The sequence below is a fragment of the Pyrus communis genome, chromosome 4 (genome assembly GCF_041283825.1).
Source record: "Pyrus communis isolate YQ-2024b chromosome 4, ASM4128382v1, whole genome shotgun sequence".
NCBI lineage: Eukaryota > Viridiplantae > Streptophyta > Magnoliopsida > Rosales > Rosaceae > Pyrus > Pyrus communis.
In genome coordinates, this window is record NC_142568.1 from 5077456 (window position 1) to 5090496 (window position 13041).

The 13041-nt window shown below is 40.7% G+C and overlaps 1 pseudogene; it reads left to right on the forward strand.

Moving 5' to 3' along the window:
* Nucleotides 1-7739: 7739 nt before the first annotated feature.
* LOC148697339 (cyclin-dependent kinase F-4 pseudogene) lies at nt 7740-8688 on the forward strand (annotated as a pseudogene).
* The last annotated feature ends 4353 nt before the right edge of the window (nt 8689-13041 follow it).

Here is a 13041-nt window from a genome sequence, read left to right on the forward strand (position 1 = left end):
ATAACGAGATTCTAGGAAGGCCCTGGCTAGTGAAACTGGGCATCGTAACTTTCGTCTAGTACCAGAAAATTCGATTCATCATCCTAAGATGAAGAGTCAGAGATATCAAGTCTGACTAGGCCGTATCTCAACGATGCACGGTGTAAATGTTAAATGAGTCAAAAAAGAAGTCATTCACCCTTGTAGAAGCTACTGAGGTTGAGAAGGACGAGCCTGCTACCAAATAGCAACTACAGCAGACGAATCATAATGATGCTGTTCAGGAAGGCAAATTGACAGAAGAAAAAGATGGAAGTTAATAGAGGACACGAATACATCATTCTTGATCCTGAGCAGCCGGAGAAGACGGCTAGAATTGGCTCACGACTGAGCCCGAAGGAAAAGGAAAACTCACAGCCTTTCTTAGGGAAAACCATGATGTATTTTCATGGTCACCTTCCGAAATGCCCGCTATTGATCCCAAGATAGTCTGCCACAAGCTATATATCAACCCCGCTGCCAAACTGGTGATCCAGAAGAGAATACACTTCACTCCATAACAAGTAGCGATCATTGAGGCAGAGACAGATAAGCTACTGGAAGTCGGATTCATCAAGGAAATGGCATATTCAACATAGCTAGCCAACGTCCTATTGGTAATGAAGAAATAGAAGGGCAAGTGGAGAGTATGCGTAGATTACACTGACCTCAACAAGGCTTGCCCAAAAGATCCGTTCCATGTCCCCCAAATTGACTATCAAAGCCGGAAGCAGCCAAGAAATTATACATCTACTTGCCAGTCTTAGATGTAGCAGTAATCTCTGCCCTCATACAAAAAGAGCTAAGAGCCTAACTGCTAGTAATTTACATTTCTAAAGCTCTCCTCGATGCAGAAACAAGATACCCGAGGATTAAAAAGCAAATTTTGGCACTAATTGTGGAAACCACGAATAAGCTTGTGGAAACCACTTAGGAGTTAAAGCTCTCCTGATGACTTAAAAGTTATGATCTCGATCCATGAAGAAGTTTGTGGAAACCACGCATGAGGCTGATCCTTAGCATAGAAGGTCTTCAACGCCGGCTACTACTGGCCCACCATGCATCAAGACGCTAAGGAATTTGTTCAAAAGTGTGACAGATGCTAACACTTCAAGCCTGCACCTGCATTGCCTGCCAACGATCTCTACTCACAGACAAACCCATGGCCAATCAACCTAGTAGGGCCCAAACTGCCCGCTACTGGGGGCAGGGGCATGATGATGGTGGCTACTGACTACTTCATCAAATGGGTAGAAGCTGAGCTATAACAACCCAAAATTTCTTATTTGGAAGCTAATATCCGGTGATAGGCCAAAATTAAAATCATGGTTAATCTCTACGCTGTTAACCATAATAAATCTCTTTCTTTAAAGAAATCAAGTACAATATTAAATTTGGGTTGTTTTATGGCTACATCTAACTGTCTCGTTAGACTGCCTACGTACCCTACAAAGGGATCAAGCTAGTCGTAGTTCACAAATCCAATTTCTAACTCATTTCCAAAATCTTTCAAGTGACTAACAATCACTAACTAAGTTCAAACAAACAATTGACACCAATTGCATATCAAATATAGATTTAGAATATCGAAAGGCAGTGTCGGCTCATTGTCCACGCGCTGCCGCGCGTGGCGATTTCTGGCGAACAGAAACTCCAAATTTCGTCGAACTCTAAAAATTACCAAATTTTACAAGGTTGTAGAGTTCAATGAGAGGAACAACTTTCATACCTAGGCCAAAGTCTAATTCAGCCGGGAAGTGGCTGGAAAATCCCTCGAATCCATGAAACCCTTAATTTGGGTAGTTGTCGATTCGCCACCAAAACGAACTCCGACGCCTCATCCAAGGCTTGGGCCATGTCCCTGGGGTTGAGAGGAGTCTTTTGGTGGTAGTCATCAATGGCAATCGTTGTTGGATTCACTGAAAAAAAAGATAAAACCACCGGGACACCTGTGGGTTTTGTGGCTTCGATTTGTGAATTTGGGTTAGAAATCTAGAAATCTAACACCACAGAGATGTTGGGCTCAACAAGAGCTTTCCATAGAAACCTAAGCCACCTCGAATAAAGGTCGGACCGAGCAGATAAGACTGGGTCATGGAACCGGGTCAGGTCGGTTGCACGGATCCAAAAGGATCCGATGCTCCCTCACCTCCCTCATTTCTCTTCCTTCTTCCTCTGCCCATTGGTCTTCTCCCCTCCTCCTTTTGTCTCCCACATCCCTCATTTCCCTTCTCTCTTGCTGCCACCTGGCAGCTTCCAACCCCATTTCTTTTATTTATTTATTTATTTTTCCAATAACAAAAACATCTCTAATTTCTTCATTACAAATCCGTTTCACGAACGGTTTTCGCCTACACGCTCGTAAGATCGAACTTCATCCTTATATGTCAAGAAATATGATAAAATATATAAGGATAAAATACATCCATGTAAAATTATGTTTAATCAATGAGGGGCATTTCCACTTATCGATAATTTTTCTACATTTTCATATATTTTAAATTTTCTAGGGTATTACACGAGCCCATGACCACCATTGCTCAATCAAACATAGAGCGCTTCATATGGAAGAACATCATCTACCGATTTGGCATCCCACAATCTATCATCACCGACAATGGCCCGCAATTCTTAGGCAAAGACTTGGCGAAGCTCTTCCAGAAATATGGTATCAAGCAGCACATGTCTACGCCTAGATATCCCTAAGGTAACTACCAGATGAACTTCTTGATGTCCTATGGGCATATCGCACAACCAAACGACGAGCAACGGATGAAACTTTTTTCTCCTTGGCATTTGGTTCAGAAGCAATAATCATCCCACCCAATGTTATTGCGCCGAGCATCAACACCATACTGCCAACTTTGGAGTAGAACATAAATGAGATGGCAACAAATCTAGGTTTGCCAGAGGAGGAATGAGAGAAGGTTATCACCCGTATTGCAACCTACTAGCAGCAACTCCTCTCTAGCTACAACAAAAGGGCAAAGATCCAGCAGTTTTAGCCTGGAGATCTAGTCCTAAGAAAAGCATTCATCACTGCCCGAAGAGAAGGCTGCAAAAAGATGAATCATATCTAGGAATGTTCATACAAAGTCAGTAGAGCAAGCGGCAAGGGTAGCTGTGGAATGCCTACAACCTGCGTAAGTACTACGTATGACCTCCCACTTTTCCCCGAGCTCTACTAGGACAAAATAAAGCTCGAAGACTTAAGCAGCTCGACAAGCCCTACCTCGCAGGTCGAAGACTATCATATTGTTATGCAGTTTCTACTTTTCAGATATGTTCGATTTCCTTCCTCTTGTTTTTCAATGAAGATTGCCGAAGTTAGTCATCACTTGGCTCGATCGCGTATCTACAACAATTGTTTACTCATGCTCTCATTGAAGATCATGCCCAATTAGGGACTTATCACAAGAATTGTGCCCCCCCTGAGGACCAACCTTGCTTTCCTCCCAGGAGTGGGTAAACTATACACTCCGAATATCCAGACGTAGATAGGTCGGGCTACCCTAGTGTAACTAGAGCACAATGGCTTGCATCGGCATCCTTAGAAGTAACCACAATAGTCTTTTTCAAGGCTTAGCTAGATTTGAAGGACTTGGGCCTCATAGACGGAGGAGGAACACTACGCAGCTTGCCCTTTGGACGACTGCCCACGAAGATGGATTGCAGTCAAGCATCCTTGATGTGACCAGTTGCTGGCAACCCCGACTGAGCATTTTGTATATGACCAACTAGCGATCTTCATGTTATGGAATAATATTCCCTCTACCCATTAAAATAACATTTCATTTGAGCATCAACGATGTGACCAGCTAGCATTCACAACTAAGTATCCCTGGTGTAATACATAGGTGATCTCTGCGAGGATACGAAATTCTAGCTTCGGCTACACATATGGGGTGCACACGGTTGAGCATTCTTGATATGACCAGCTAGCGTAAGGAGCTAAGCATCTTGTATGTGACCAACAAGTGATCTCTACATATCCCTGGAAACCTAAAGTCGCTGCTAATTCAATGAGCAGCCTACTATCTCTGGAATGTCTCTGGGAACCTAAAGCTGATGCCTATTCAACAAGCAGCCTACTATCTCTAGAAGGTACCTAGGAACCTAAATGCATTGCCAATTCAATGAGCATCCTACGGATTCTGGAAGATCCTTGGGAACCTATAGCCGTTACCAACTCAATGAGCAACCTACGATTTCTGGAAGACTACCTACGGTACACCTTTCGAGCAGTTAACCGTACAAACCTATACAACCATACAATCTTGTAAACATTAATAAGTTACTGTGAACATGCACTGCCTAGCGCAGAACAACCTTTTGGGTTTACACTGATTCCTAAAATGATGTGCTAGTTGCTACGTAACCTACGAAATTGGTTACATAAAGTGCAAAGAGTTATTTTGAACCAATGCCCATGAAATTCCATACAACCACACACTTTTGATGCTCAAGGTTAGCGAATTTTGCGTCCCAGCAATCTTTAGTATGTTATGATGCAGGCCACGCAGATTAAAAGATTGGAGAAAAGATGACCAGCAAGACAGCCTATGGTTAGGGGGCAACAACGCGAGATAAAGCTCAGCAGTTTTACCCTAGAAGATCAAAGTTAACAATCAAGCAGTCATGCAGACTTGACTGCTTATGTAAGTAAGGCGCTTGGCTGCTGACTCTCTGGTGAACAGCTTTGCAGAGAGCCTAAGCCTAGGTCAGCGGTCACATATGTCATACAAGCCCGCCTGCTTATTAAAAAGTAGTGCGCTTTGCTAATGACCTTGTGATTAAAGATCTAGTGGACCACCAATACGAAAAATGAACCTACAAAGGTCATTCGGCCCAGCAAGTTAGAAGCTTCAAAAGATACCTCAAGCAAGCGAAGATTCGCACCCAACAACCTGAAGTTGGCGTGTAAAGCAATGAAGATGAGTTTGATTGCTTTGTTCAAAGCAATCTGCTTGATTCTTCATTCTACGACAAAAGCTTGAAGCAAGGCAAAAAGACAAGGATGAAGTAAAGCAAAGAAAAACAGTTTATTTCTAGCAAATTGGTAAACTGGCATGAAGGCCAACAGAGTTCAAGCAAATGAAAAAGCAAAGTAGGAAAGAAAAAGAAAGTATATCCTAAAGTTTATCTAAAAAGACTACTCCTCAGCAACTTGGACATCTTCAACAGCTGCATCACTCCTAGCAGCACTAACCTCCCACGCTTCACCTACAGTTGCCTCATCTTAGGCAGCACTGTCATTAACCACCTCTACCTGGGTGGCACCACCTTCAGTCGCACCTATCTGAGTAACTTGATCCTCACATTCTCCACCAACGACACTCTTGAAGGAAAATTTAAGCAGATTTTTAAAAGAAATAGCAAAAAGCTCGAGGTCCTTATCAGAAAATGCATAGTTAGATGGCATGCCAAGGAAATGATCTATATAGCCAAGCTTATAGAAGTCAGCTTGACCTTGGGCAAGGACAACCTCAAGACTGTACTTCTTGTTTTTCGGCTGCTTATTCTCTTCAATCAAGTCAGTATGAGCACTCTGCAACTCATTTAGTTCCTTTTTCAGGTTCTCTTTGATAGACAACGTTCCTTGCAACTCTACCTCATTGGACTCAAGTTTAATGGCAGCGTTCTTGAGTCGAACCACGTCATTATGCATGGCGAGCATCTTCACATCCTTGGCATCATGAGCAGACCAAAATTCTGAAATGGCACACTCAAGGTCCTGCAGTAGCAAAGCTTCGACTTCAATCTCTTTCTCTGCAACGCCATGCTTCCCTCGAATCGCATCAAGCTAAGCCTTGAAGTTACTAACCTTTTGGCTAGCGGTCTCAAGCTGCTGAGCAGTGGGGGCAGAGACATTAGATCTCTTCAAAAAGGCAAGTTCAGACTCCAACTCTTTAATTTAATCAGTAGCCGAGCAAGCCTCTGCTACCATGGATGCCGCTATCTCCCTAGCAGCCTTGGCGTCATCCTATTCCATACGAGTGTACTCAGCTACCAAGATCATAGATTTATGCATCATAGCAAACAGGGAACCTTATCGCGACTGAGCCTCATGCCTCGCAAACAAACTAGAGTCGATAAATTTGTTCATGCCATCAAAAAACTTGGCACATGTTTCCGTGTCCTCAAGCAGATGGAATAAATTCATCAATCTTGTGGCTCGAGGAATACATGTTCCAAAATCCTACAACAATGCAAGGAAAAATTATTAGAAGACTGCTCGAAGAAGAAAAAGAAAAAAGAGCCACAGAACCCAACGTCCCCTACCAGGCCCCACGACATAACCCTCACGGCCCAGCAGTAGAAAGCTTAGCTCACGCTGACTCCCCTGTCTCTCTCAGCCCAGCAGACCCTTGCGGTCCAAACCAACAGGAAGTGGGCAGGCACGCATGCACCCCCTCTTTCTCTCTCGCATTTCTCCCATGCTGCATAGGCCCCAGCCCAGCAACCCAAGCGAGTCCACGCACCCCAACATTGACCTTCTCGGCTCAGCAGAGTCGCACCTGGCCCAGCTAGCTGAGCTGCGCCATGCAGCAGCCAAGCTGCCACATGACAATCACATTGCCATGCACCAGCCTAGCTGCCATTTTTTGCCACCTTCTCGTCCCCTATTAAGCCAAAATTCAAGCCCCGAGGCTCCCAAAAATCAAGAAGAAAGAGATTTTTTTTTTCTTACCTTGGAGAAGACGAAAAACAACAGAACATAATTCTTTACATGGGCAAGCGAAGAAGATTGCTAGGGGAGGGGAACATATATCCTCTGGTTTTCTCTCTTTCTTGCGGGGTTTTAATTGCACTCCAAATTAACCCCCTGCTTGACCCAAACTTAAATAGGTTTTGGTGGCAGTTACAATCCTTTTCCTAGAAGAATTTAAATTCCAAATTAAAGAGGGAATCTACCTAAAATTGGGACATAACTGCATTGCAGCTTTGGATTCCTACACCTCATGCTCTTTCCTACGAGCAGCCCAGCAGGTGTGGGGGCATTTATGGAGCCAAAAATAATCCAAAAAATTATGGAGCTAACGTGGATTATTTCCCAAGAAAGACAAAATTTCCCTTATTAAATGAGCAGGGAGCAGTTTTATTCAACACACACAGTTGAGGTAAAGCAAGTAGAGATTAATGACGGCTCAAGGCACCCCTACCCGTAGAAAAAGTCAAAGGTATTTATGATAGAATAATCCCTTATTCTCATCATAAATACATTCCTAATCAGAGAAAACCATTTTCAAGTAAGTAATCCTAATCACATTTATTTAGGATATTTACCTAATTACTCCAAAATATTTATTTACACAAATATTTGGAATATTCCCACTTAAACACAAACCCAGGGCCGACCACCCCTAAACCTTAGAGGGTCAGCCTATACTTATCTTCTCTCTAATAAATACCCATTTTATCTCCAAAATTCAAAGAACCTTTAACTACCCTTAAAAAGGCTTTTTGCTTCCCATAAACACTCAAACACATTCTTTTCAGAATTCTAACTTTGGCATTAGAGATTCTTTGACCAAAGCCCCTTATTGATCGTGGGAGCATGAGGCTTTTGGCCTTAATCTTAGGTATTATTATTTTGCAGGTGCAGATTCGTCAATCAAGGGAAAGCTAAAATTTGCATCCCTAGCAGAGTTCTTTGGCGTCAAACGATTTAGTTTACTTCTTCAAATACTCATAATTCCATCAGTTCCCAGAAACTGATCATGGAAAAGTTCGAGATGATTAAGAAACTCAGGAATGGTGCGTTCGGGAGGTATTTGCTACACACCACAAACAAATGGGTGAAGTTGTTGCAATCAAGAAATTGAATGGGAGGTACAGTTTGTTGTAGCAGTGTATTAGCCTACTAGAAGTTCAGTCATTTTCCAAACTCAATCATCCCAAGATTCCCAACATTGTCCAGTTGAAGGGTGTGGTCGTCGAATATGAGTATGCTTTCTATGTGTTTGAGTCCATGCATAGCAGTTTGCTTGATCTTATTGGGGGGGGGGGGGAAGGCAAACCGGATTCACGAGGATGGAATTAAAAACATCTACTATCAGATGTTTCAGGGCCTGGCCTACATGCACAAAACTGGCTAATTCCACCGTGATATGAAGCCAGAGAATGTGTTGGTTAAGGAGGGTACCATTAAGATTGGGGATTTGGGTTATACTAAGGAGATTAATTCACTTGCGCCCTATACAGACTACATTAGCAATATGTGGTATCAAGCTCCTGAGGTGTTGCTTTGGTGAGACCGCTATTGTCCTAAGGTCGACATATGGGCAATGGGTGCTTTCATGGAAGAGTTGTTCTCACTCCGGCCTCTATTTCCTGGTGGAAATGATGCTGATCAGATATTCAAGATTTGCGGTGTGATTGGTAAGCCAACTTTAGGGTCTTGGAGCACGGGGCTTCTTCTTAGATGCAACGTGAACTATCAGTTTCCACAAATTGACGGGATTGGTCTATCTGCAATGAGTCCTTCCGCAAGTAGATTGGCCATCAAGCTAATTTCTTCCCTTTTTTCTTAGGACCCTTATGCGAGGCCTACTGCTGCTAATGCACTCTGTCATTCTTTCTTCATTGGCAACCACAAGATTCCATGCGCCATCAACTTTGAGATAAAGCAATATTCTGCCTGCATCGAATTCTCTTATTTTCGTGTGAATTTAAGACGAGTAATGTGGGTAGTTAACTTCTTTTGATTCATTAGCTTTCAAGAGCTACAGATTTTATTTTAGCGATGGTAGTTTAATTAAGTAAAGTGGCAGTAAGCCAACTCTAAGTAATGTATATATGACATAGTTTTTATAAACTCCCACTAATCTGCAATATATAGGTACATATATTCCAGTGTATTGTGTCACATTGTTTTGTTTGGTTCAAATTTTGTTATTTGAAACATATGACAAATTAGAGATTGACGACTAGTAAGTTGTTCTATTGAAACGTCCTGGTAAACCATAGCTTGAGAGATAAAACAAAAAACACTAAAATACAATCTTTTACTGATAAACTCTTGACATCCCAAACGATGGTTGCAAAAACACTTCTTGTTTCAAGTTACCCACCGAAATGAAACCTCATATTACTATTTCTGGAAGTAGCCGTTATGTTTAAATGTTCAAAGGCTAACATAGTTTCTATTTATAGTAAATGCACAACTATATTTTGTTCTTATCTTTCTATTGTACTATGTTGCCGGTTTATTCCCAAGTGAAGTAATCCTAGCACACGATGTAGTGAACGGTTGTGAATGATCCCAGAAGTAGGATCTCACTAGTCCTCTTTATGCTAGGGTTTGTGAGTGAATCACATAGAAGTATTACTGAAATAAAAAAAACTATGCCTCTCTCTCTAAGTTTATGCAACATTTTCAGTTTTCAAACCTTCGATCTTTAGCTTTAATCAAATAAGAAAAGCCTATGGCCTGGTACCATTTCAACATGGTATCAGAGCTCTGAGGTTTGATACCAAAGAAGGGGCATAAACTGTGAGCAAGGTTCTTCCTTTCAAAATCCTCAGAAAAGGGTAAAGGTGGTTCCTTTTTCAAGTTGTTGTGCATAAACAACTTAAAAAAGGTTGGATCAAGCTCTTCCGATGGAGATCTACGAACTCCACAGTTCAATGGCACCAACTAAGACTTTTGGGCATTTAAGATGGAAACCATCCTCATAGCACACGATCTACGGGATGCGGTACAACTTGGAATATTGCCGCAACAAATACTCAAGGAAAGAAACTCTAAAAACGATGAAGATGAGTTAGATCAGATTTCAGTTGAAGCACCAGCAGTTTCTCGAGAAGAAAGAATCAAAAACGCCAAGATGTTGTGTTTTATTCAAAGAGCAATTATTGATGAGCTCTTTCCTTACATAAAAATAAATAAATAAAAAGGCTGCAAAAAGGTCATGGAAGATTTTAAGAAGAGAGTTTAGAGGTGACAAAAAGGTACAAGCTATAAAACTTCAACCAGTTAAGGCTAAATTTGATTACTTGAGAATGTCTGAAGGTGAAATCCTAGATGATTACTTAGCTAGGTTTTTCGAAATTATGAATAATTTGAAGTCACTAGGGAAAGATGTACCTGAAAAACGAATTGTGCAAAGAGAGAAGACATACATGATGAAAGAGATAGGTTCACAGGCACTGAGAGAGCTTTTAGCAGTCTTAACTCTTAAGGTTTGGAATAACAACAGTGATGTTGGAAACTATAAGGGTCCTCAAAACAAACAAAATCAGAGATGGGGCCAAAACAAGAAAGGGAAAATTTGGTCTCAAAACAATAACTGGAACAACACCAATGATTCTAACTGGAATAATTAGGGTGAAGGAAATTGGAGCAACAAGTTTACTTCTCAAAACAGACAAAGAAGCAGCAGCCAATGAGGTGTAAAACCATAGTGTCAAGTACGTGAGAAATATCATTTTGGGGTTTGTAGATACAAGGGCAAACCAAAGTATGGAAAATGCAGCAGGTTGGGCCACTCTACTAAGAATGTGATAACAGCAAACAAGTTGCAAATTGTGCCAAAGAAGAATAAGTGATCACAGGGACAATGTTCTATTCTTGTCATATAGCCTCAATCTCACAAGATAAGTCTGTTTAGTTTGTGGATAGTGATAGGAGCATATTTATGCGACTTAAATGGCTTGTTCTCGTACATTTATGTTATGTTTCTTTAGTTAGTTTAGTCCTTTATGCTTCTTTTGTGTGTTTTCAGGATAATAAGACGTGTTTGACGAAAGGATGCATTGTGGAGTGTTTTGGAGCACTAATTGGGCTAAGGATGGATAGCTTATGCTTGGAGCCCAAGTGTTGGATGAAATTGAAGGCCTTGTATGCACTTGAGGACACAAAACAATGGCCCTAACCCAATTACATTCACCTTGCCTTGGGCTTAACACAAACACCATTCCTTGCCATGCAAGGGGGAGCAATTTGGGTCCATTTCATGTACTTAAACCCTAGCCCAATCCACAATCACTTCAAAGCCATGCAAAACCTTTCAACATCCTTTAATCATTTCCCTTTAAGTTATGATTTTATTTCCTAACCCTACATGCATTATTTATTAGCATCTTCACATGCATTCACACACACTTCACACAAACAAACAACTCAAAACCGTGAGCTCCCATTCCCTTATGCCATTTTCAGATTTCCACCCACTAACCTAGTCATCAACACATGCTTTCCCTTCACATTCACCCACATGCACTCCCACTCTTTAATCATATGCACTCCCATCATAATTCCACCACCAATTCAGCCACAAAACATTATCATTGCACCACATTCAACCACTCCACATCCCTCACTAAAGAATCATTCAACTCATGCATCCATAATCAATTCTCCAACCTTTGCCGTGGCCTTCATTCCCATTTCCAACATCTTCACATGCATTTCCAGCTTTCACATGTCTTCACATTCATTTCCAAACAAGCATTCATTCTTTATTCCACATACACTCATCATCACACACCCTAGCTATCATTCATATCCATTCCACATGCATTCTCCATCATTCCTCCACACAAACACCTTAAACAAATAGCCATATACACCTCCACTCCTCCTATAAATACCCTTGCATTCATTCACTCCTCATATCATCTCATTTCATACACAACACATTACAAACACATTCTCCCTTCCCTAGCCGTGAGCTTCCCATCCATTCCCTTATAATCCAAACACCACTCCTCATCCATTTCCATAATCCCCCAAACCTCACCTTAGACCTTGTGCTACAACAACGAGGAAGAGAAGAGGACCTAAACGTTCATACAATTCAAGTTTGAGTTGTTGGAATGTTTAGGTGTTTCTTTGATTTCAAAGTTTAAATTCAATTCTCTTTGTTTTGTACGTATGAGGAATGGAAGAGAAGAATGCCTAAACGTTCATACAATTCAAGTTTGAGTTGTTGGAATGTTTAGGTGTTTCTTTGATTTCAACGTAATGAGGAACTAAAACCCCCTTTAGCTAGGGGGTGATTCGAAATAAATGTTTATGCTTGCATTATGATTTGATTACTTTTAATTACGTTTCATAAGTTGTGAATTCAATTTGTTTAACTATTTGATTGATATCCTATTTATGTATGTTTATTAAGAATGAACGCTTAATTTTCATGCATGAATATGACGCTAGAATATAAGTGAGTTTCACGTAATAGTTATGAACTTATATTCACAAGTAGTGGAGGTTGCTTATAAACAATCGCGTTAAACAAATTCTTGGCATAAGTTTCATGCAATCATAGTAACGAATGCCTCGTCAACACTTATAGTTTTCATGTTGCTTAATGATTCTTGCTTGTATCTCTATTATGCAATTCATGTAGGGAACTTGTGAGGAATGCTTTGGATTGTCGTATGCAATCATCCAATTCATTAACTTAAGGAAAACTTGACGGTTAATTTAAGCGGACCTAATTAACCCGGGGCGTTGAAAATTCATGGTTTATTGAAAAGCAATTAGAAATCGTTTTGTATGCAAGTATAACATGTATAGAGATGAACCCCTTAGCTAGCTTCCCATCCATTCATTTCCGTCAAATCCATATTTACAATTTGTTTTGTTTCCAAGTATCCATTTTAGTTTAAATTCGTCCAAATCCAATTCCCCCCTATTTCGTTGAAGTCTTAGTCTTAATCTTTCTTATTTTTAGTTTTGCTTTCTTCGAGCATTAAATAGTGTTTTATATTGTGTTTTTACGTTTTTAAATCAAATCCAAGTGATTAACAATCCCTCCTAATCCCCGGTCCAGAACGATCCCTACTTATACATTTACTACAACTTGACGAAAAGAGGGTTTAATTTGTGTGCGTATAAATCTCGCATCAGATAGTGCCTGAAACAACCATATGACCTGAAAAGAGTCCCTACTTATCAACCTTGACATAAATGTAACTTGCAAAGTTAAAATAGGAACATGTGATCTAGTACAAGCTACTTTAAAGGGCATACTCATAGTAGAAACAAAGCATGGCAAGAGATACATAAAGGAAGTG